Source organism: Armigeres subalbatus, chromosome 2 (assembly GCF_024139115.2).
Source record: "Armigeres subalbatus isolate Guangzhou_Male chromosome 2, GZ_Asu_2, whole genome shotgun sequence".
NCBI classification, from domain to species: Eukaryota; Metazoa; Arthropoda; class Insecta; order Diptera; family Culicidae; genus Armigeres; species Armigeres subalbatus.
Window position 1 is genome coordinate 171,671,960 of NC_085140.1, and position 26,202 is coordinate 171,698,161.

General features: G+C 40.8%; 1 protein-coding gene across 1 annotated transcript in view; it reads left to right on the plus strand.

Moving 5' to 3' along the window:
- Window positions 1-229: 229 nt before the first annotated feature.
- The window catches only part of LOC134211206 (uncharacterized), a 99,543-nt gene continuing 73,570 nt past the window's right edge, over window positions 230-26,202 (plus strand). Inside the window, exon 1 of the mRNA XM_062687890.1 lies at window positions 230-400. The gene's annotated coding sequence lies outside the window, so the exon portion shown is untranslated. The remainder of the gene's footprint in view (window positions 401-26,202) is intronic.

The following is a 26,202-nucleotide window of genomic DNA, read 5'->3' on the forward strand; positions in this document are numbered from 1 at the left end:
GCCTATTCGGCCAAATGTCCTATTCAGCCAAATGTCTTATTCGGTCGACTGTCCTATTCGGCTAAATGAGGAAAGATCGCAGCAAGCATTTTGCGCAAACGGTTGAAGCTTTTTTTTGTGTCATTTTTTTTTTCACTCGGATTTCGGTCTTTTTCGGTCAATAATTGTGCAAACAAAACAAAAGAAAATTCCGCATTTTTTCCGTAAACGTGATTTTTATTGTTTATGGTTCGGTTTTCACACTAAGTTAACGACTTCCTCTTAAGGTTCAACAGCGGTCAGACACAGTACTCAGGATTCGCCGAGGTTGGACGAGTTTGACAGGAATACGTTTCGTTTGGAAATCATTATTTGTCCAAAAGAGAGGAGACGTTACGTGATAAAAAGAATTGGAATCAAGGTAAGATCAATTAATTTCATTTGCAGAAATAATACATCTTGTCGTACTGGTGCCTATAGTAAGTCGTTCTATAGTATCTAGGCGTACTATTAGATTCAAAACTATCTTTCAACGATCATGTCGCTTTCGTGTCCTCCAAAGCTTCTAAGATGCTTGGTTTCATTTTCCGCATATCTAAAGACTTCAAAAGAGAATATTTTTCACCAACAGATCTAGTACACGTCTGGCCACACGTCCTGACGGTCTATCGAGGATGGGAAGGAATGATTGATGATAATGATGCAATCACTTTCCACTGCATTATGGAAAAAAAATTGTCCATAACGCGAATAAATTCAATATCTTGGTTCGGTATGGGCGGATTGCACTGAAATTTGGACACAAATCGTACAACTTGTAAAACCTTGTTTTACCCCAATGTATTTTATTTGTCATGTAATTCGTCAAGCTCGGAGTTGCAAATAATCAAAAAAACATAATACATTCGACCTAAAATTTTGCCAAAAATCGTGTGATATGAGCTCTGTCTTGTATTGTATCATTATTTTGAATTCTGCCTCTGACATTGTGGTATCGTGTAACCTAATTAAAACCAATGTCTTAGCACTACTTTTGAAACGGATTTTTTCTTTGTATTTTTTTATGTTTTGTTCAACTTTTTTGAAGAAAATAACGAACTTTTCTGTACATTTTTGGTGCGCGGAAAATGTAAACAATCATGTGCTTATAAAGCCAAACGAATTTGTTGTGAACATAAAACTTATGTGCATCCAACGGAAATCGTGCGATACGGTCGTTCTAGTTCAACAAGAAAAGTCAACATTTAACCTAGAAACGACACAAACTCGCAGCACGCACGTACCAGTTAGGTATCGACTACCAACTATGTAAGAGCTATGCGGCAACGGGGAAAATGGTAGTCAAGGAATGGATGCAAACGACTAGTTACACGGGTTTGCTTACATATGGAAATTTCTTTGTGCATTCAGTGGGGTTAGCTACTATCCTTCTTTTTGTGGTTGAGCTTAAATGCTAAATTACATTTTTTTACAATTGATGCACAAAGATCTTTATTCTCACAAGTGATGTATTACCTGTCCCAAAATGTAATCAAGATTATTTTCTTGTATCGATTTCGAAACAAAGCATTCTACTTCTCCTTCTTCGCCTTCTTCTTATTATTTAACGGCTGTATTACTGTGAAACAGGTCAATGTCTTCGTAACAATATCCAGAGTTTATTGGTAACAAGCTTTGAGTATGAGAACATTAGCCCACGATTGTTACTCCGTTATTGATAAGAAAATTATTTTAAGCTTTTAGTGGAATGTACTCACTTGTCATAAGACGAGTTTGTACTATTCCATTTAATGCCACTACTTTATTGTACCTTTAACAGATACGAATTTCGACCTCAACAGTAAGGCCGTCTTCAGTGTCTCGTACTTGTCGAATCGAGTCAAGTTTTATGACTCCGTTATTTCCAGATCGGCTGTAAGATTGTCGTTCAATCCGTTAACACTGAACAAACAACCATGCGTTCATCATTATTTTACATGCAATAAAGGCGTTTCACGCCACCATTCGGACGTTTTACCCCAGGCCACATATTTTAAATTCGACTGAAAGCCATAAAAACCTGGTTGTTTCGAATTGGAGATCATTGTGGAATGTAGCTAGTTTTGAAAATTTTGCATCTTCACGTTGAAATGGTTCGGTATTCTTGTTTATAATGATGAAAACATCGAAAAAGTTTTAGGCGTGCATTTTGGACTGTTCTCCCCTACACAGAGAACCAACAGACGGAGTTTGGGACTAACGTCATCTTCAATGTGTGGTGGCTGTGAAATGTAAGCAATACCAGCGCCATGTGGTGTAAAAATAAGCAATACCAGCGTCGTCCGTGTCCGAATGCATGTCAATTAAGAAACGAGTAGGAAATCGTTGACATGATACTCGCTTCGATAGTAGCCGACGAGTCATCTTCATTTCCACATCAATAGATAGTATGAAAGGGTTCGTTTTGGTAAACGATATGCCGTGTAGTTTGACTGATGGAATGGAGTATCCTTCTCCACTGTACTCGATCTTGGGCCAATCGCTTCCAGTCGCCCTGAACGTTAAACGCCCTCAGGTCCTCTTCAACTACAAAAAGCCAACGTGTACGCGACCTTCCAAGAAGTCCGCGGCCTCCGGGTTTTCTACTGAATATTATCTTCGCTTAACATTCTTGCTGCACAAGAACAACGTATCCAGCCCACCGTAGTCTGCCGTGTTGTATAAGCTTGACAACATCCAGCCCTTTATACACCTGGTACAACTCGTGATTCATGCGATGTCATCAGATACCATTCTCCTGTTTACCGCCGAGAATTGATCGCAGCATTTTACGCTCAAACACTCCGAAAGTTCTCCGATCAGTCCGTGAGTCCAATTCTCGCTGTCTCTCTCTTGAAAGGTACAAAAGCCTTTTCCACGGCACGGCGATCAATCCCGATAATATCGATATCGTCCGAAAATCCCAGAAGCATATGCGATTTTGTGAAAATGTTACCGCTTCTTTGCACACCAGCTCACCTAATCGCTCCCTCGAGCGCTATATTGAACGGTAGATTCGAGAGTGCATCACCCTGCTTTAATCCATCTCAGGTAACAAAATATTTCATCCGCAACCCTCACACTTGATTTCGATCCGTCCAACGTTATACGAATCGGCCGTATCAGTTTCACCGGAAAACCATGTTCTATCATAATTTGCCATAATTCATTCCGTTTCCCAGAATCGTACGCCGCGCCGTCGAAATCAATAAACAGATGATGTATCATCGGGGGCTGGTCCTTCCCCGCAGCCATCGTTTCGAAGTATTGCCACTTCGGTTATATCTGTCAGCAAATTCCCTTTGTAACCGTTCGACCGATTTCTCGAGGGCACAGCAAAACTTGGTGGCTTAAGCGCCACTCCCGCGAACGAGAGACCACCAGTTCAATTTTTGTATTTGCCCGACTTGTGCTGACTCTTTCCCTCAGGGGTCTCTTTTGAACGGTCGCTGGCTCAAATGCTAAACGGACGCAAAAATTCCCCAGTACTTTGCTAGACCTTTTCCCAACTAAACGCCTTGATTTTTGGGGATTTCGACTGGATTAGGTACAAACGCCTTGAGCTCGTTCAACCCACGAAAGAGCAAAACGGACGGTCTTGAGAATTCAACCGGAAACGAAATGGCTAAACGGTAAACGCAATAGGAGTGGAGTTTCCCAGCACCGTAGCAAACTAAAACTCTAAGCCGAAATTCTCAAGAAGGTACAATTGGTGTTTATTTCGCTCATTCGGGTTGGACTTTAATTCGATGCGGAATACGAAATGAGCTAACTTAACATGGCCATGTAAGAAGGGAAAGCTCACGTACCTACGCAGGTTTTCTCCGATGCGGCGTCTCGATGGCTAGCTTGTCCGGTGATTGTTTTCCGCCGGGAAGATGGCGGCGTTTGTCCTCCACAAACTGGAACCCGATGGCGGCGTGATGACGTAGCCGCAAGTGCTGCTATTTGGCGGCAGCGATGGAGGTTTGAGCTCGTGCAACAATGGCCGAATCTAAAGTTGCGGAGGGGAAGCGGCGCACGCTATGTTTAAAGGCAACTATTATGCAAAGTGAATGCACCTCGGATGTTAAGCCGTAGGTCATAGTTTTTGACCTCTAGTTTAAGGATCCGTGTCGATTAAAATATTTCATCGGTGAAAATTTGACTTTTTTACCATTTAAGGTAATATTTTTAACCTAAAAATCTATTCTGATTTTTCAAAAAATGTTTAAGCAAGTTATATAAAATCCATGCACCACATTTTTTTTTCTGACACTTCAAGGAAAATTTTCATATAAAAACAATTTTCATATGATGAAAGTAGCAGAAGTTATACTAAAAATACTGTTGACACCGAACATATATTTTATTTTGCGATAGCGAATTCTTGTGTAACTGCATATCTCATACGTGTTTATAAAAAAACAGCAACCCTGCACCACTTGTTACCATAGAAACAGAATTTAATGCTGGACAGGTCAAGGAATTATATTTCAATTGTGTTCAAAATCATTTTCTGGAAGGAGGAGACTATGACACAATTTTAGACAAAAACCCTCATCCAGCGCTACATTAGCTCGTGTGATTGGTCTACCATATCTTCGGCCCTGTAGCAAAAAAAAAACAACCAGATAAATCTGAAGTCTGGACATCAGAGGTCAACGCAACTCATCACGCTCAACTTGGTTTTACTGGGCGTTACTGCCGAAGTCTTTTAGTTAAACGGGGTGTTTTGAAAGGAAAATAATGCAATGGTTATTACAAGGTATTGGAGAGTCTACCACAAGTAGTTGATTGATGTTCTAGTGTAACATTGTTGCAATTCTATTCAGACGCCATACGACATTTTTGTAACAGTTTTTTGAATAGTTGGATAGCAGCTGGGCTACCAAACACCGAAAAAATTCTTATTTTGAAATTCCATGTTCTTGAATTGAGCGCATCACAGGGAGGCCTTACAAAGTATACGGAGCAAACAACGGAAGCCATCAACAGAAATTTCTATGCTATCTACCAAAACTACAAAATGCCAGATAACCACGAACAGTATGCAAGTAAACTGTTATCCACGGTGGGAGCATATAACAGTGGTCACATAATGCAGACGTCCATTGAGGTTCAATCAAGTTTGAAATACAGAACATACATAAATACTACTTTGAACTAGTTCGTAGTTTTAATTTTTTATTGATTTGAAATGTTAAAGAGTGATATTAGGTTCTTAAATTTAATAATACTTCTTCTTATTGGCATTACATCAACCACTCTGACATATGCCGCCTTGGAGCTTATTGTTCATTTAGCACTTCCATAGTTATTAACTGCGAGGTTTCTAGTCCAAGCTACCATTTTTGCATTCGTATATCATGAGGCTACGATGATAATTTATGCCCAGAGAAGGTGAGAATATTTCCTAGACAAGAGCGGGGATCGAACCCAGCCACTTTTAGCATGGTTTTGCAGTGTAGCAGTGCTTCTTACCGCACGGCTAAGGAAGGCTACAGACATATTCATAATAAACCGTAAAAACATTTAAGTCTGGCAGTAATTTTAATATAACTTCTACTATTTTCATCATATGAAAATGTTTCTTAAAGTATCAGCAAAAAAAGTAGTGGTTGGATTTTATATAACTTGCTTCAAATTTTTTTAAAAAATCAGAAAAGGTTTTTAGGTTAAAAATATTACCTTAAATAGTGAAAAAAGTCAAAATTTCACCGATGAAATATTTTAATTGATGCAGATCCTTAAACTAGAGGTCAAAAACTATGATCTAACGGCTTAACATCCGAGGTGCATTCACTTTGCATAATCTTCTTCTTCTTTGTTGGCATTACATCCCCACACTGGGACAGAGCCGCCTCGCAGCTTAGTGTTCATTAAGCACTTCCACAGTTATTAACTGCGAGGTTTCTAAGCCAAGTTACCATTTCTGCATTCGTATATCATGAGGCTAACACGATGATACTTTTATGCCCAGGAAGTCGAGACAATTTCCAATCCGAAAATTGTCTAGACCGGCACTGAATCGAACCCAGCCCCCTCAGCATGGTCTTGCTTTGTAGCCGCGCATCTTACCGCACGGCTAAGGAGGGCCCTTGCATAATAGTTGCCTTTAAACATAGCGTGGACGGAAGGCTTCCGATTTTGAGCCGAGAGCGTCCGGCTGACCTTTCCCTCTAATTGGAAGCCCACGTTTTCCTACGACCCGGCTTCGCGTACCTTTCCACTATGACCGTGCGGGGCTAAAAATGGAAATCCTAACTATTGGTTCTAGTCCGGTCCTGCGCACGATAGTTTACGACGTGCGGGGACCGCGCTCTGGCAAGATATCGATCCACGGGGAAAATGGCGTGTACGGATCAAGCCGACGGTTGGTTGACTTCCAATTCTAGTCGAACTCCAGTCCGTACCAAAAAGCGCCTAAGCGCTGGAAAGTCCAACGCGAATTCACTTTAGTAATTAATATCAAATTTCAAAACAATTTTTTATTGCCTTTTGTACGTTGCACTAAACACTATTTGAAATTCTTCGCGAAATGGTCAGACGTACTGACACCCGTAACGCAAACCTTGCGATCAAAAAGTATTAACTAAAAGAAATGTACTTAGTACAAATTATCATCAAACTAAAGAACCTCGCGAAAAACTTCTGCACACCAGCCGTTGACTTTGCGAAATGATCGAGCTTAAGTATGGAAACTATAAAGAACCCTTTCTTCAGGTGATATCTTTTGAATTTGAATTTTGCGCCAAAGCAATTACGAATGGCGACAAAGAGTTCGCGCCTTTGGTGAGCCGACAAAAACCGAGCACATGAAATAGTACTCTCTAGCTTTCATCCACTCAGTGATTGAGTAAAATTGAATTCCCGTCTCTTTTCTTCCCACGGAAATTTTATTAGAATTTAATCTCAGTGGGAGGATTTACCACCTGAGGGCAGGTTGGTAGAGATGGAATGCCGAAACTATACTTTAGGAAATACTTCCTCCAAGTATATGTCAGCCGCCAAAGTGGACAAGGAAAAGTCAGACGAAGTCTGACGTCCTTCAACCAAATGAAAAACGAAAACCTTTCTCAGAAAGCTCCGAAGGTAAACTTTACCACTCGGAAATCAAAAACATGTACACAGGAATTCTTAGAAACTATTTCTCGGGTACTTATTCAAAAGGACGTATGTGATTTTGTAAACAAAGATTCAAACGTCGATTTGTCCGATCTGATAGCCCTCCCACACAAACCATTACCATAGACAGATAGGGGGAGGCTTCGGCTACCTGTTTTTGGTGTTGGTTTGCGTGGGAGTGCCATCAGATTGGACAAATCGACGTTTGAATCTTTGTTTACAAAATCACATACGTCCTTTTGAATAAGTACCCGAGATTTATTCATCAGAATTCGGTACTGCATTAGGTTACAATGATTGGTCATGATTTACGTACTAACTATCGGGGAACAAGTTACATTAGTGATTGTTCATCAAACATCGGATTGTGCTCGGCTTCCTGTAAGTTAAGCTACGTTGCCAAGTTTGGGCTTGGATGCCCACAAAAGAGAATCTAAATAAATAAAGAACACGAAAGAATATCTGCTTATAACCCGAGTAAATGATAATAACTAAAAATGAACAATTTAATAATTCAACACTTACCCTCAGTTTTGCATTTTTATCATTTTTGTAAATCTATCAAATTTAGCTCTTGTAAGGGGCTTCGTAAAATAATCAGCAATTTGATCGTTAGTTGGTACATATTTAACAACAAGTCTCTTCTCCTTAATCAGCTCACGAATGTACATAAACTTCACATCTATATGCTTCGTCCTCTGATGTTCTCTGGGTTCCTCCGCGATCTTGATGCAGGGTATGTTATCTTCAAATATAGTGAATGGAGTTGAAGAAACTCCAATCTCACTCAATAAATGAGACAACCATATCCCTTCTTTTGACGCGTTGCAAAGGGAAACAAGTTCCGCTTCCGTCGATGAAAGTGTCACGATCTGCTGGCGTTTGCTGCTCCAGGACACAACGTTTCCATACACCATGAACAAGCATCCGGAATTCGACTTTCGTTCATCTTCATCGTTGGCAAAATCCGCATCCGCGTACCCGATCAATGGCGTTGATTCGATCGACCTTTCGTACACGATCTGCATCTTCTTTGTTCCTTTAAGATATCGGAGAATCCGTTTCAGCCCCGGCTAATGTTCTTCTCCAGGTTCGCTCTGAAATTGACTAAGAATACCAACTGAAATCGTTATACCAGGCCTGGAAATTGAAGGCCAAGTATTGAAGACATCCGAGCAATTCCTAAAGGGTGCTTTTGTTGGAATAAGTGTTTTCTCCACTTTATATTTGGATTCATCGGAATGGCAACAGGGTTACAGTCATACATACTAAATCTTTGCAACACTTTACCAATATACGACTCTTGAGATAAGGTCATTTTTCCAGCATCTGCGTCATAATGAATATCCAATCCGAGGAAATTATTTACCTCATTCAGATCCTTCATTTTGAAACGCTTTGAAAGCTCCGTTTTAACCCAACAAATATTTACCATATCTTCCCCAAAAATTAAAATGTCATCAACATACAACACTATTATGATTTTTCTGTGTTTGCATACATAAACACAAGAGTCGCTTCCAAGCCTTTTGAAACCCATATTTTCCTTTTCTTCATTATGCTTGAGATTCCAACTTCTTCCCGCTTGTTTTAAACCATAAATACTTTTGTTCAGCTTACATATTTTATCACCTTCATTGCCCAAGTTTGGTAATCTCATGTAAATTGTTTCTTCAAGGGAACCATTTAAAAAGGCGGTTTTAACATCCATTTGATGGATGAGCCATTTATTCTGTACAGCGATGGACAAAAGTGTACGAACGCTAGTCATTTTGGCAACTGGCGAAAAGGTTTCACAAAAATCCATGCCGGGACGTTGCGAGCAACCTTTTGCCACAAGTCGAGCTTTATATCGATGCGAATTGTCATTAACCTTTATCGTGAACACCCACATTGAATGAATGGCTTTTCTTCCTTTTGGAATAGCGCCAACTAATGTCCATGTGTTGTTCTCAGATAAGGATTGCAACTCCTCATCGATAGCTGCCTTCCATTTTGCCCAATCGTCACGTTTCTTGAGTTCATTTATATTTTGTGGAACATTGTCAATAAAATCAGACGCCATAAAGTTGGTCTCATATTCATTAAACCAGCCGGGAGCTCTTGAGATTCTTTTGACTCCGACGTAACGCCACTTCATCTACATTTTCATCTTGCTCTGGTTCATGATCGGATATGGCTTCCTCAAACTCTTCTGATGATGTAACACTATTATTATCGTTATCTGAGATCGAGTTCATGTCAGTTTGGTCACACGTCTCAAAAACCTCCACAACCGGCAAATCTGCCACGTTGTCTTCGATTAGGTTATCTTGAGTCCCCATTCGATCACAACTGATGAAAAATGACTTAGATTCATCAAATACAACATCTCTCGAAACGATAATTTTCTTTTGAGATTATCCCAAAGACGATATCCATTAGGAGCATAACCAACAAACGCCAATGTATCACTCTTCTTATCCAACTTTGTACGACGTTCTTTGACGACATGTGAATAAGAAGTACGCCCAAAAATTCTAAGAAGATAGCTCACGTTTGGAACAGACCCCAGGCCACATTTCGTACAGCGTTTTGGCTTCCGTCAATGAAACTTTTGGACTTCTGTTTGCTAGATATGTTGAAACATAAAGAGCTTCACCCCATAGTTGAGCAGGAGCACCACTGTCGTATAACATACTTCTTACCTTTTCCATGAGAGTGCGATTCATACGCCTACTCACACCGTTTTGTTGAGGCGTATACGGATCAGTTGGAACCATCGAAATACCTTTATCGCAACAAAAGGACATAAAATCGTTTCCGTAATGTTCTCATCCATTGCCCGATCGAAATTTTGAAATTCGGGTAGAGAAATGCGAAGTAGAATAGGCTTCAAATTCCTTAAATTTTTGCAGAACCTCATTTTTGGTTTTTATCAGATACACCATCACGAAGTGCGTGTAATCATCGATAAAGCTTACAAAGTTCCCGTAACCATCATACGTCATTTGTCCGCAAACGTCAGAGTGCACAAGTTCCAAAGGTCGTTTTGACCTTGGCCTATTGCCTCCATTGAAAGGATCTCTGGATTGTTTCGCTTCAACGCATGGTTTGCAAATTATAGAACCACTTGCCAATGAAGACGGTTGGAAATCCAACCCTTCAACCATTTTGTTCTTAGCAAGCTTCAATAAATTTGCATCCCCTAGATGTCCAAACCGTTTTTGCCACACATTCAAACCGATGTTTGTTTTTCCTATACAAGCTTTATCGCACAAATCAATAAGGTCCACATCAAGTTGGTAGAGTCCACCGACCCTCACCCCTTTTGCGATCACCTTCCCGACTTCATTGCGAATTACAACAGAACCATTGGCAAAGTTAACCGATTTTCCGGAGGACTCTATACGGGAAACAGATAACAAATTGCAATGCAATTCGGGAATAAAAAGAACGTTATACAAATCCAAGATCACTTTATTCAGCCCAACTTGGCTCTTCAAGGAAACATTACCCCTTTTCCTTCCCACAATACTGGCCCCTGCCTGGGCCGTTGCAATTTTGACCTCTTCGCACTCCCACAATTCTGAGAACGCAGCCATTTCCCGTAGCATATGTTCTGACGCTCCGCTATCCAGGAAGCATGGAAATTTGGTTGGCACTTTCACTGGGAATTCTTCCATGGGCAGCATCATTACACGCTGGTCACGTGAGAAGTCTTCTTTCGCCTTCGAATTCATTTTCTTCAGTTTTCCTTCCTGTTGGCGATTGGAGGTGACATCTGTGGAGCGAGTCAATGGTACCCGTACCATGAACGACCCCTCTCCGCGAGCCAACAACGCCACCCTGTCCTCGGATCCAGATCCATTCGCTTGCCGCTGTTCTCGAGATTTCTTCCGACGCAAGACAAAGCATGACTTTTTCTTGTGTCCCACTTTGCCACACTCGAAGCAAGTCAGTTGCTTCATTTTGTTTCGCCGGTGCTGCTGCTGCTGTTGATGGTAATTGTTCCGACCTCCAATCATAGCCACCTGTTTGCTGTTCGGTGCTGGTCCAGCTTGCTTCGCCTCCGCATCCAGGAAGATCCTTTTCAATGCTTCCAGCGACATTTTGTCCAGCTCCGCCTTTTGGAGAACCGATAGGGCGGTGACAACTTGGTCGTACTTGTTCGGCATGGCAACTAGTAAGGTAGGGGACCAGGGGGCATTATGAACACCCGGGGCAGATTGGACACCCTCAATATTCTTGTTAATTCAATCATTTTTCTATTTTCAATGCAGCGAACTCTATAATCCTTCCACAAACAACTAATTTATAGCGTAGAAGTCATTGGTTCAACTTTTTAGCGCATAAATTTGACAAAAAAGTTAGAATGTCTTCCAAATGATTAAAAATTATAAGTTTCACATCCCATAAAATAAGCTTTACTTTACCATAGAAGATGATTTTTCAATTATTAGTCATCCCATAGCAAAGTTCTGTTATTTACAGTGCTCTGGCATGTATTTGTGACAAGTTTCCTTGATTTTTATAAAATTTCCAACGGTTTTTAAATATGTTCAGCTGTTGGGGCAAACTGAACACTCTATATGTGGGTAGAACTGACACCCTAAAAATTAAAAACCTAACCTCAAACTCATCGAACTGGGCTTTCATATCGCGTTATTTTTCGTGTTATCATGGAGCGGAATTATAAATCGCTATAAAAGTTCCCGTACATGACATATATACCATAGAAGTCGCTGAAGTGCAACAAAAAAGGAAGTGTTTTGTAATATTTGTAATAGATTTGGCAATCTCGTTGGCAAGTTGATCGGTACAACCCATTGGAAGGATTACCGATGCCAGTAGGGTGGATAAGAGCATGCATAGATTATGCAATGCTTAGAGGAGAGACGATTGGGAAGGGGTCTTGCAATAAGTGTGAGGATCCATATAAAAAAATCATATGCTTCATACAAAAAGTTCGACATACATGTATGAGGCCGGCTGAAAGTGGCAAATTTTTGCGTTACCTAACCAATCTTCTTCTATTTACCATGGAATTAAAATAGAAAACGACCATATATGACCTCGCATAAGACGAGGGAAATAGATTTTCGGATGTTGATGATCCAAACACAATTTTAGGTGTCTCATACAAAAACATGACAGGAAGATGAACAATTGGGTAATATTTTGGTTGGATGATGAATAAAATAGATTACGATGGCATATAATTACGAGCAGATAATTTTCTTCATATTTTATAAGGGTGTCCATACTGCCCCATGGGGGTGTCCAATCTGCCCCGCTACCTTCCCGAGATAGAGAAAAAATAACTATTACAAAATCGTCCTATTTGATTGAAATTGCCGTATTTTCAGTACGATTCAAAACAGAACTGGTAGTTAACGAGTAATAGTATCATGTAGTTGCTAAATATCCGAATTATATTCAATTTAAATCACCTAATATTGATTAAAACCTTAGGGTGTCCATATTGCCCCTTGTTCCCCTACTTATTTTATCACTATGCGTAATAACTTCTCCCATTGCCTCGAGCTGGCGGATTAGTTCATTATGTAGGCAAAACAGTTCTGTTAGCGATGCGTGGGCTTCGCTTTTCAATGTATATAAGCGAGAGCGCAGCCCAAGCATCGCGACGGTTTATTTCGGTTGGTATATCTGTTTGAGTTGATCAATGATGTCCTTAGCATATTTGCACTCGAACACGTGAGCCATAGCCTCATCCCCAATTCTTGTCGATGTTGTAGGTGTATCTGACGACTCGATGTTGATTTCTTCCTGCTCATTATGTATCACTTCTGGATCAAAATTTGTTTCAACTTCTGCATCGGATGCTGGTCTTGTATCTTCCCAAATTAGATTTTCTCCAGACACATCGTCGAAATTGAAAGCTGCATCATCTCCATCGAATATTTCATTTGCTGGCTCTTCAGGTAATGTAAGTGGCTCTTCAAGTTGATCATAGCTTACTGATTCATTAAAACCAGAATGTGATGTTTCGATGATGATCGCTGGATTCACATTCTTACGTTGGCCAAAAATTTGTTCAAGAATATTCCAGAAGGGACACACCCTTTGTATGTATTCTGAAATTGAAGGAATATTAGAATCCAGTGAAAGGCCAAATACTATATGTACTACTACCTGTAACGCTGTTATCTAATCCTTCTGATAGAAGTCCAGCACCAGTTTGGCTTTTCCATGTAGATGCAGATATGTATGAAGATTTTAGATTTCTCATTTTATTTTTTTAGCACAATCCAATTGAGTGCGCGTACGCATGCGGTTTTTTCCATTATTCTGGCATAGAACATCTGGGTTGTTGGTTTCTACATGAATAAAAATAATCAGTAACAATGAAAGCTTTATAAAAAATGAATTATACCTCGAATAATTCAGGATTATTTTTCACTTCATCCAAAACCGTCTCAAGCATGTCCCTGGTTTCATCACTTGTCCAGCGATGAATTGGGTTCAATCGACGACGTTTTGTTTTTTGCTGTGTCAGCTGCAAATGTTAATTGTTATTTGGAATAATATGTTAAACACAAGACAAGGTTTTAATTACTTACACCCTCCATATTCGCGTTCTAAACTGTCACGAAGTAATGAAGCTACACGTTTGAAGAACACGTTGATATGGCAATTGTACAAGTGGTTACTAGATTTTCAAATTCTCATTTGAAGTAGACGTCAAGATAAGAGAAGAAATGTTTCTTGAAACATTTCATTGCATATTTCTACGCAAAACTAATTGTTACGCAGATTTGAGTGAATACCCCTATACATTTTAAAATAACTTGAAGCTAGTTTTCCTAAATAAACAATATAAAGTGAACGCCCTAAAAACCAAAGCAAACATTCCGCATGGTAGTTAAGGGCGTCAACAAAGGACTTAAAAACCACTATGGTGCAAATGGTTCATGAGACGTTCACTCAAAATAGCAATAAATGTATTTCTTAAGAGATATCAAGTGCGGAGTTTTAACTAGCATGAAGAATAATTTACAAAGCAATCGTTCATGCCAGAAAATCAAAAACCATGGTTTTGGTTTATAAGCCGTCATCATATGTTACGCGAGAATTAAATTAAGCATCAAGAGAAAAAACGTCAAATGTTACACCTTCTTGGTGGTTTCACATGACGAGAAATGGCGCTGTCTTTCTCCTCACGCCGTTGACAAACTCATAAAACCTCCGCATATCATTCTACTCCATTCTTTCCTGCGCCTCACTAATTACTAGTTCATCATATTTTTTTTCTTCCTGCGGTGGGTTCGTTTTTCAGCTGCTCTTGCTTCCTTGTACCGATCTTTATTCGATCGGGTACCTGACACCAACATCCGATTTCTGGCAACGTTCTTCTCGTTTGTCACTCTCTAACACTCCACATCCGACCAATTCGTCCTGGGTCCACCGCTCCATGGATCGACTCCCATACTGCCGCTAACCGCAAGTCGAGCACATCTGTATATGGAGCCCCATATACAGATGTGCTCGACTTGCGGTTAGCGGCAGCATAGCTCGTTGATGTTGTCGCTAATGTCGATTGCACTCATCCGTTCGTCAAGCTTCTGGCGGTACTCAGCCGATACTCTTTCCGCCGACAATCGCTGGATATTGTAACGCATCGTTCGCTGTGATCTTTCGTTCGATACAGTTGACAACCGTGATCGAATTTCATGACAACGAGGTAGTGATCAGAGTCATTGTTCGGACCTCTGAATGTCCGCACATCGATAACATTCGAGAAATGGCGTCCATCCTCCAGAACATGGTCTATCGGGTTGCAAGTTTCACCATTTCAAACATATTTATTTTATTATTTAACAACAATTACCATATAGCAACATAAATAATCAAATATTGATTTTCAATGCTTATGATACTATGCAACGTCTAATACCAATAAGTACATACTGAATAAGATATTTAGATTCCGCTTAAATAAAGAAAAACTTCTTTCGCACCTATGATTTCTAGGCAAATAGTTCCATTAGGTGTCTCCAGGTGTGCTTTCGGATAACCTTTCGTGCAAAATAGGTGCTACTGATGGCCATCCCTCGGGCAGCAGCGACATTTACTAGCCGTATGCCGTTGTCGTTGGTAGCGTAGTGAAGGCTCTCCCTACCTATTATGGGACGGAAAAAGTCCTCTCTACCGACCTGAGCGTTAGCGTCTCCGATAACAATTTTCACGTCATGCTTTGGACACTCTCCATAGGCTTTATCAAGACATTCATAAAACGTGTCCTTTACGTCGTCGGATTTATCGTTTGTCGGTGCGTAAACGTTGATTAGGCTGTAATTGAAGAATTTGTCTCGTATCCTCAACACACAGATTCGTTTGCTAATGGGTTTCCACCGCATCACTCGCTTCATCTGCTTGCCCATCACTACGAAACCAACTCCATGCTCTGCTTTTTCATTTAGGGTCCTGACATTCCAGGTACCAAGTTTCCAATCATAGTCCTTATTTCGTTGCCGGGTCGGTTGCCAAAAATAACGTTCTCTTTTTCTTCTATCTCCATTTTTCGTGGTATTTGAGAGTCTTCAGTAAGCTACCTTACCGGGTCGCGTAACCTACATCGCGCTGGTGGGACTGCTACCTTTAGTATAGCTGTCGCGATACAGCATTTCTTTAATCAGCCGCTGGGTACCAGGCAGACGCTGTTTGAGCCGGACCTCCTGATGTACACACTTTCTGGCGGTCTTTTGTCATAGGACGACCCGTGGAAGCGTGAGATAGGAACTTTTGGGGACCAGAGCTCTGTTATGCGCTCCTTCCTTGATGTCAACCCACCATTTTGTATATATCGCCTCTATTACTGTCACCTACATTTCCGAGGACGACTGCCACTTCAACACCGATCGACTATGACAATAAAAAAGTATTTCGTTCGGATTCCGATAGTCTCAACGATGGAGCGGCGAAGAAGATTAAAAAGTAGTTAAAATTGCGGACCAAAAAAGAGGAATACACTCCGGAAGCTCTTCATTTAGCAAAGGAGGGGCGGTAAGGGTCAAGTAGAAGGGATTAATCACTCCAAGGCTTCTTCGATTCACATCACCACCAGCTCTAATAGCCAAAAGAGCGTACTGCCCCAGTCGAATGAACCACGCACAATTAGAGCTCCGCACCACTGGCTCTGAACGTTGCACACAAAATCCCCTCCACTCCATCGTCAGCGATCTCAATCACCGCCCGCCGAAGCCACCGTAGTGGGAAAGTGTTTTTATCACTTGCCAAAACTGCCCCAAACAATTTTCCGGTGTTCTGCTAAAGCAAATTACGTCGCATGTTAATAATACAACCGACGCGACGCCGTCACCTGCGTGACAGAAATAGGTCAAAAAATTCGCCAGAATAAACTAGCTTTAATCGAAATAAAACGGAATTCCGAGGAATTTTGAAACATATTTTTTGCAATTCCTAATCATAATACGTGGTTTACAGTTCGTCTTTGAGTGATAAAATGGACTACTTTACCATACCAACGAAATGGGTGCTTTAATGACCATTATGCAACCCAAATGAGTTGCATAAAATCCATTATATCACTTATTTGGGTGCTGTAATGAAAAAACAACATCAGCTAAGTTAACAAGAGTTAAAATTAATTGCATATTATTCGGCAACTCGGCCGTACGAAGAGTTGTTACATGACTACAATTTGCTGAATTAGTTTGGGTAAGTGTTCAAATACTGTATTCTCTGCGTTTCGTAATAAACGAAATAGTTTGATGGCCATAACATCAGAATATCCAAAGGTAAGTTCATCTATCGTTTCAAGGCTTGTCGAGCTATGCAATGTGGCATGATAACATGGAATATGATTGTTCTCAGCGGCAAAATGATTTATTGGTTAGAATGATCATGTGAAGTAAATCAGTCTGTACCGTTGTTGTGGTACAGATTTATCACATTAAACCACATTTTTCGTCATTACAAAAAATAACAAAACTGCAAAACTCGATTTTTTCAGCACTCGTATTATTTATCCAACTCGGCAAGTCACGTTGGATAAACATACAACTCGTGCTGAAAAAATCATCTTTTTCCAACTAGTTGCACAAACTACTATTTTGCAATTCCTGATCATACTACCTGATTCTTCTGCAGTCTACAGTTCGGTACTGTTCGTCTTTTGGTGATAAAACGGCCTACCTTCCCATACCAATAAAATGGATGCTTTAATGAACATTATGCAACTCAAATGAGTCGCGTAAAATTCATTATAACACTCATTTGGGTGCTCTCTGGTGCTCTGCAATGTGGCGCGATAACATAGAATCTGATTGTTCTTTGCAGCAACACAAATTATTGGCAAGAATGATCATGTGCAGTAAATTACAATTTTGGTACAGATTTATCATATCAAAGTCCATTTTTCGTCATTGCAGAAAACAACGCGTGCAACTCTTTGCAAAAATCGATTTTCTCAGCACTCGTGGTATCATAAGTCATATCAAGTCATAAGCATAAAAATTGGAAAATGAGTCACGCGTTGATTTAACAACCCGTCTGATGTTTGACCCCTCGAACCGGGCAAGTGCAAATATTCGTTTGCCACTCGTAGATACCATCGGGAATCATGATTGCTACGTGCAGTGGCGCATAAAGCGATGATGGTGGTATAACATGATTGCTAAACCCACAATAATCGTTCCAGTTGATTGTGTATGCGATGATTCCAACCTTTCGCTGTTTGATACGGCGGCCTTGTAAGAACCACGTTGAATCCACTAAATGCGTCTCGCTGCACCCAACTTAAGCGTTTCTTCGATCGATAATCTTGATGTCGTTAGTGTATATATAAGATGTGTAGCGTGGAACGTATGCCTGCACGCGAAGGAACTAACAGGTTGCTCTTATAGTTCCCGGATGCCGAACACGTCGCACAATTTTCGTTATTAGACTAAATGATTGGGAGTTTCTGTGCTGAATGAAGGATAAAAATTAAGTTTTTATTCTCCTCTTTGTTTGATTCTTTTTTCTTTGTTTCATATCAAACTTTTTGGTACAACTGAACAGAATTCCAAGGTTAACCATTTATTTTTTCAGCGTGTTTCTTTTACCCAACAAACGACGACCCCTTCCAGTTTCACAGTATGCGGGAAATCAGTGGAGAATGTTGAAAGCTTCCAATATCTTGGTAGCCAAATGGGCGTCAGACGGCGGTACTAAGATCGAAATAGGCGCACGGATCAAGAAAGCAAGGGTTGCCTTTGAGAGTTTACGAAATATCTTGGTAGAACAGGCAGATAAGTGAACGCAACAAAATCTGTTTTTTTATTATTACGTGTATTCGGTGCTGCTATTCGCCAGCGGAACAATGTGTGTATCAGTGGAGAACACTCAACGGCTGCAGCAACTAAAATTCGGGATCGGAAGTAAGACTAAATCAGACACACCTCACTTAGGGGCGGAAATGAAATCTGTACAAGCAATTAGACTGGAACCCAATGGGACAGACCCAAACGCTCATAACGGTGAAGTTTCGATGAAGAAGTAAAAGAAGTCGACCGAAGTCTAACTTGACAACAGGTAAAAGCGATAGCTGGACATCGCTCATGATGGAGATCTTTCGGGCCGACTTGGACCATTCCGGGTGTACAAAACCCATAAGTAAGTATCCAATAATCCTACACAGTTGATCAGCTTGAAAAAAAAATGCGATAATACTAGTATTGTTACACTCAATAACGTTTTCCTGTGGGAATCACTCAAAATATTCAAATGCTCGTTCATAAATAGTTGCTACTATCGCATGTAAAAGTCTATCACATCAATGTCACAGTGATGGGCATGGCATCCTTTCCGAGACACCACATGCTGGATAACAGCAGAGAGGACTTCTTTTGTAAACGATGAATGTAACTGCATTGCATTTTCCAAACCGATTTGGTTGATTTTTTTTGTGCATTTCAACCAGCTACGAGCTATATCTTCCATCACGTTGAATGAGTAGAGTATTTCCACCGTGGTTCTGACAACCAGTCAGTGGTAATATTTCACTTGGTTGGAAACCTACATATGATGTTTTGTCTTGCCGGAATGAATACATATGCAGCAGATCACCGCAAACCGATGACAAATATTAGCTGCTACGTTTAGATTCGTTCAACTGGGTGGTTCCGCTGAATCCGTTATTTCAATTGAAAAGTTAGTTAAATTTAAATTAAGCAACGACACAAATAAATAGAAAGAAAAAAATCCAAGGACGGATATAGAATAGTAGTTTATGTTTACCATCGCAATTAAATTTTGGAAGCACTCTAATGACTCCCGGAAATGTAAGAACGTCAGTCATCTCACCAACGTTACAATGCGGTTCCTGGTTTCGTAACGATATTATGCATCATGTGTGGAAAATGAGTGATGCACCTTGGTGACGTTATGGTACCTTTCGGTTCACATTCATCGTATCTTCCCGTAAAATACATGCAACAGTCCCACTTCATCATTGCAATTCAGCCTTCATACTTGCATAAATTTATGATCATTGCCTTTATTAATGAGAATTACAATCACAGGACGGCATATATCCTCGCATTAATCATTTGCTATTGCGGACCACAAGTCATTAGCACAGCAAGTGTATTCTGTTAGGAAATCACGTTGCAAACAGCTCGAAATACACGATTGAAGTTCAATTCGATTTAAGTACGTTGAGGGGTGATACAATTAAATTTGAACAGGAACGGAGATGTAGATAATAGATGAAATAGTCATCCCTAGTAATATTGATGAGCTATTCTGCTCTTCTCTAGTGGTTGTTGATTTGCAAACAAAATCATGGTCGAAATCACAAATCAAAATCTGAATATCAGTCAAATTTAAATCAGTCAATATCAATAAAATTAAGTATTTAAAATCTGTATATCTATCTTCTATTGTACACACTAAAAATATTTAATATTAAAGGTGTCGTAATTAAATAAAATGACTCATAATAAATAAAACTTATGAAAAAAAATATTTATGCAGTGCAAATCGCGTAACCTGTTTTACTTTGTAAGATTTGCATAGCTTGTTTCGAAGATGAGGAAAATAGGGTAAGACGGTATAATGCGCCCCACCTGGCTAAAATGTCCCCTTTTGATTTTTAGAAAACTATAACTAACTAAGGGTCAACATCAGTTGGTCCAAAGTATCTTGCAATGGTCCTTGCAGATCAACCGCTGTTGACCCCGAAACGGATACAACACAATCATCTGCAAGCTGTCTCAACGACGTCGCTGTCGCTGACGTAAAAATTGTGAAAAAGGGGGCATAACGTAAGCCCTGAGGGAGACACATGTAACTAATTCGTGAAGTTGCCAAGTCACCATGAAAAAACTCATACGCTTCTCTGACAACAAATTGTACATTTTTTTTTAATTCGGAGAAAGTCCACATGCGTGGAGCTTGTCGGATAAGAGATCGAGGCAAACTAAATCAAAAGCCCCCTCAATGTCCAAAAATACTGAGCCCAATTGCTCTTTTTTTTTATCGAAAGTTGACTGTATTTCTGAAGAAAGCTACGCAAGACAGTCGTTCGTCCCCTTTCCCCTGCGGAAACCATATTGTGTATCTGACAACAAACCATTAGATTCAATCCATTCGTCTAGCCGGAAGAGAATCATATTCTCAAACAGCTTACGAAGACAGGACAGCGAAGAGGCGATACGAATTACAATCCGACGCGGGTTTTCCAGGCTTTTGGATGGCTACCACCCTTACTTGCCTCCAATCACCCGGAAATGTACACTCCAGTAACTGGTTGAGCAAGCTCAATAGCCGCCTCTTCGCGACGAATGGGAGGTTTTTAAGCAAATTGAACCTTATTCTATCCATTCCTGGAGCAGAATTATTACTTGAAAGGAGAGCAAGCAATAATTCAATCATCGAAAAGGGCCGTTCCATATCATCCCTGTTAGCAAAAGCATCACGTGACTCTTGCTTCACCGGCACCGAATCCGGACAAACTTTCTTTGCGGAGTCGAGTATCCACCGCAACGAGTTTTCACGATCTTCCCTACATTGACTTGCATTCTGACGAAGCAAGCGCCAGTATGACCTAACAAATGAGATCACCAGTACTTGTACATTGAAGATGTGTGCTAGTCCCAAGCAAACCCTGTGCAAGAACAGCTGATCTGGTCATAATGGAGTAGCAACTACGAGCAGTCAATCAAGCTCAAGCTCAAGCTCTTGGTATTTGTTTTCTATTGTAGACGAAAATATACGAACGTTTCAACAGTTTTGCTCTGATTAGAATCTGCATTTTGCTTTTTGTAAGATCGCAAAATGCAAAATGCAAATTCTAAACCATTGTAACATTCTTAGATCAAGACTACTATTTATAGAAAATTTATTTACATTTTCGAATTGACTATTCAATTAAATTTGACGACAATATTTATAAAGCTAAAAAAAGAAGCGTCGTCTGCACCAGCACCAAACGTTCATTATTGGCACTGCCAATAAGTTCCCCCACAAATCTTGTTGCCCCCGAGGTGTGAAATCGAACCTTTTCCGAATTCTGAATCCAATTCCGCAGCACTTTGAGATTAAACGCACGATATTGGCACACGGCAACGAAACGCTTAATTTGAGTTTATTTTGACTTCAGACAGCCCAACAGCTCATAAGCATTTTCTTTTTTTCATTTCTATCCCCATTTCCATCTTGATTTCCATCTTCATTTCCGTCACTATTTATTCTACGGTATTTATTTTCAATTTCATATTCGAATATCCGATTCCAAATATAACTTCAGATACAAATGCTAATACGATTTCGTGCCAATATAAATAAGAGTTAGCTCATTTTAGCTAAAACTTGACTGAATTTATCATCGCCTGAATCGTGAACGGCTGACTGAATTTGGAAGCCACCCTGCACGATTTAGTATCTCATTTTGTTATCGTTTGCTAGTTTTCTGGATATTTCTTTCCTATATATTGATTGATTATGCGGCTTTTTCGAAATTCGGACGACCACCGGTTGATTTCTGATTGCCTAACTTACTCCACTAAGGTAACTATAACTAGCTTTGATCTTAGCTGAATTGAAATTCAATGGAGTGTTGCATACGCTACGTCACTTACCTCAAACTCCTTCAACCTGCTAAAAAGACTACATGAATTTTATAAACCCATGATTGGGGAAAGGGGAAACATTATAAGATGAAGAAAAAAAACCTTTGGACGACATGATCTAGACCTGATGATTGATTCGAAACCAGAAACACAACTGAAATAATGCTTCTTCATCTTCATATGTCAGATTTATCTCATAATATTTTTAAGTTTGGGTTAGACGCATTTTTGTATGAAATGGCTAATTTAGAATACGACCACTGATCATACATAGAACGTACCTGTGATTTTTGTTTTTCACATCATCAACTGATTGCGGGATGATTCTTGGTGGTGCGATTGGGTGTAACATTTCCGTTGCAGCAGTGTTGTCCTACACTCAGTGCAAAAAATGCTGCTCTTTGATTTTACTCCATTTAAACGATTTTATAATCTTAGCTAAGTAAGTGTAACTAATAGAGAGATAATTGAATTTTCTAAAGGCCTCCATGCACACCAGAGCCACAGGAGCGCGCGCACTGAAAATACACTGGAGTGTATTTTCAGCGCGCGCGCTCCTGTTGCTCTAACGTGCATTTTTTTGACAGTTTGATATGACATTTAGAAAATTCTAATATTCTTCTAATAGTTGCCCTTACTTAGTTAAGACTATAAAATCGTTAAGATGGAGTAAAATCAAAGAGCAGATTTTTTCGCTCTGAGTGTAGGACAACACTGCGTGGCAGCGAAAGAGAAAATCATCAAACTTACAGCATGACGCCAAGCTCAACGAGCTTGTCTGTGGTATAGCCGAAGTGAAGATACGGAGTGCAGGCTTGAGCTTCCGGGTTTCTCAATGAGCTGTGTCGACAGAATGTTACACTTCGCGTGTAATGATCGACCCCTCGAAACAATGGCCAATGTACAGCTCATGTTTTCGCTGTCACTGTTTTCAAATTTACCATCATCATCATCTGTACTGGGTTTCCCTATAGGGGTACATACGGCCAACGTAAAAGATATGCAACCTTGGCAGCTGCTCGCTTTAGGGCCCAGGTCAGAGACCTGTCGACTTCCTTTATCTCCGTCCTTGTTTCAATACAGTAAGGTGCCACACAAAGTATTGTAAAAGTTTACTTTGAGTATTGAGAGAACTGTAACAAAAGGTCTGTTAATCGGAGATGCCATTATGTGGACAGTTTCCTTTCCAAATCAATAATTTTAAATTTTGCAAATTTCGAGTCACGTAAGAAAGAGAACTTAAAATCAATCAAAATCAGTCTTCTTCAGTTTGCGTGTATAGTTCTTAACTATTGATCATAACTCACAAAAAATGTAATGAGCATATTATTATTCAAATTTGGCTATTCTGTTCGAAGTCTCGTGTAAATCTAGCCGTTCATTGGCTTTCCTGTAGTTCAGTGGTTCTCAACCTGGGGTACATGTACCCCTGGGGGTACCTTCACCAAGCCCAGGGGGTACCTCGGACAAAAATGCATAATGGCTGATTTTAATCAAAACTTATTGATACAGATTTGATACATGTATTTTTTTTATTTAAATTTTTTTCTAGTACATTGAAAAAGCACTATTGAATCCTTCCCTCCACAACTAGCACAGTAGATAAAAGGCTGTGGGAGAAAAGATCAAAAGGACAGAACAATGAATGAATAAATTTAAAAAATTTACACGTGAAAAATTAACCTTATATGTTATGGAAAAAAACCATTCGAAAATACTTATACTCTTCATTATGCCACCTGATGAATTATCCCATATCAAAAAGCTAATAACATTCATAAGTTAATGAAAAGTATTAGTTTCCGAATGTATGTAACTAATGCGATGTATAAGTTTTTTCTTATACATGTCATTAAGCGCCTGCTTTGGCAAAAAAGTATTAGAAATATTAATAATAAACAACATTACATTTTTTACGTGTACTATGCTATCTATCTGATTGAAACAAAATGTTGAATCTGAGGTGAGCCAACCCAGGGCTGAAAACCTCAATACTAAGAAAAAAAACCTGATTGATCCACCGAGCGGTGTTTGTGCCTTTCTCGTACATTAGATATACTAAAAAATTGAGTAAGAATTTCTTAGCGTGTTTTTTTGTGTATAAATTGTGTTTTGGCCATAACATTTAAACCCATAGTCCGATCTGGCCAATTTTCAAAAGGAAACAATGGAACAGGATTCCCCGTCGAATGCAACTTATGCAAATAAATCGGATTAAGATAAGTACCTAAAAGATGAGTGAGTTTTATTTTGCGCACATACATACACACACGCACACACATTCACACAGACAGACATCGATTCGTCGAGCTGAGTCGATTGGTATATAACACTATGGGTCTCCGGACCTTCTATCACAAAATCGTCTTGGAAGTGAATATATAGCCTTTTCATTACACCTTGGTGTACGAGAAAGGCAAAAAGTTGAATGATATGTTAAGAATATGCTTCTGAACTAAAATTTAGAGTCTACACGTTCAGAAGCCTCCATTTGAAAGACATGCAGGCTTTATCCGAAAAGCTCAGTTGCTCAGTTCAGAAAGCCTTCTATTAAACAGCTCGTAGACTGCTTTCAAGAGGATCGAGAGACTTCTTTCAAGAGGTTCGGAAACCTATTTTCAAAAGGGTTCAGAGGCCTCTTTTAAGGGGCCCGGAGCACCCTTTCAAACGCCTTTTTTTCAAGAAGCTGCTAAGCCCACTTTCAAAAGGCTTGGAAACCATTTTTTAAGTAGTTCGGAAGTCTCCTTTCAAGAGGCCCGGAAGCCTCCTTTCAAGAGGCCCGGAAGCCTCCTTTCAAGAGGCCCGGAAGCCTCCTTTCAAGAGGCCCGGAAGCCTCCTTTCAAGAGGCCCGGAAGCCTCCTTTCAAGAGGCCCGGAAGCCTCCTTTCAAGAGGCCCGGAAGCCTCCTTTCAAGAGGCCCGGAAGCCTCCTTTCAAGAGGCCCGGAAGCCTCCTTTCAAGAGGCCCCGGAGGCTTCCTTTCAAGAGGCCCGGAAGCCTCCTTTCAAGAGGCCCGGAAGCCTCCTTTCAAGAGCCTCCTTTCAAGAGGCCCGGAAGCCTCCTTTCAAGAGGCCCGGAAGCCTCCTTTCAAGACGCCCGGAAGCCTCCTTTCAAGAGGCCCGGAAGCCTCCATTCAAAAGGCTCGGAAGCCTCCTTTAAAGAGACCCGGAAGCCTTTTTCAAGAGGCCCGGAAGCCTTTTTTCAAGAGGCTCGGAAGCCTCCTTTCACGAGACCCGGAAGCCTTTTTCAAGACGCCCGGAAGCCTCCTTTCAAGAGGCCCGGAAGCCTGTTTTCAAGAGGCTCGGAAGCCTCCTTTCAAGAGGCCCGGAAGCCTCCTTTCAAGAGGCCCGGAAGCCTCCTTTCAAGAGGCCCGGAAGCCTCCTTTCAAGAGGCCCGGAAGCCTCCTTTCAAGAGGCCCGGAAGCCTCCTTTCAAGAGGCCCGGAAGCCTCCTTTCAAGAGGCCCGGAAGCCTCCTTTCAAGAGGCCCGAAGCCTCCTTTCAAGAGGCCCGAAGCCTCCTTTCAAGAGGCCCGGAAGCCTCCTTTCAAGAGGCCCGCAGCCGCCTTTCAAGAGGCCCGGAAGCCTCCTTTCAAGAGGCCAGAAGCCTCCTTTCAAGAGGCCCGGAAGCCTCCTTTCAAGAGGCCCGGAAGCCTCCTTTCAAGAGGCCCGGAAGCCTCCTTTCAAGAGGCCCGGAAGCCTCCTTTCAAGAGGCCCGGAAGCCTCCTTTCAAGAGGCCCGGAAGCCTCCTTTCAAGAGGCCGGCAAGCCTCCTTTCAAGAGGCCCGGAAGCCTCCTTTCAAGAGGCCCGGAAGCCTCCTTTCAAGAGGCCCGGAAGCCTCCTTTCAAGAGGCCCGGAAGCCTCCTTTCAAGAGGCCCGGAAGCCTCCTTTCAAGAGGCCCGAAAGCCTCCTTTCAAGAGGCCCGAAGCCTCCTTTCAAGAGGCCCGAAGCCTCCTTTCAAGAGGCCCGAAGCCTCCTTTCAAGAGGCCCGAAGCCTCCTTTCAAGAGGCCTGGACCCCTCCTTTCAA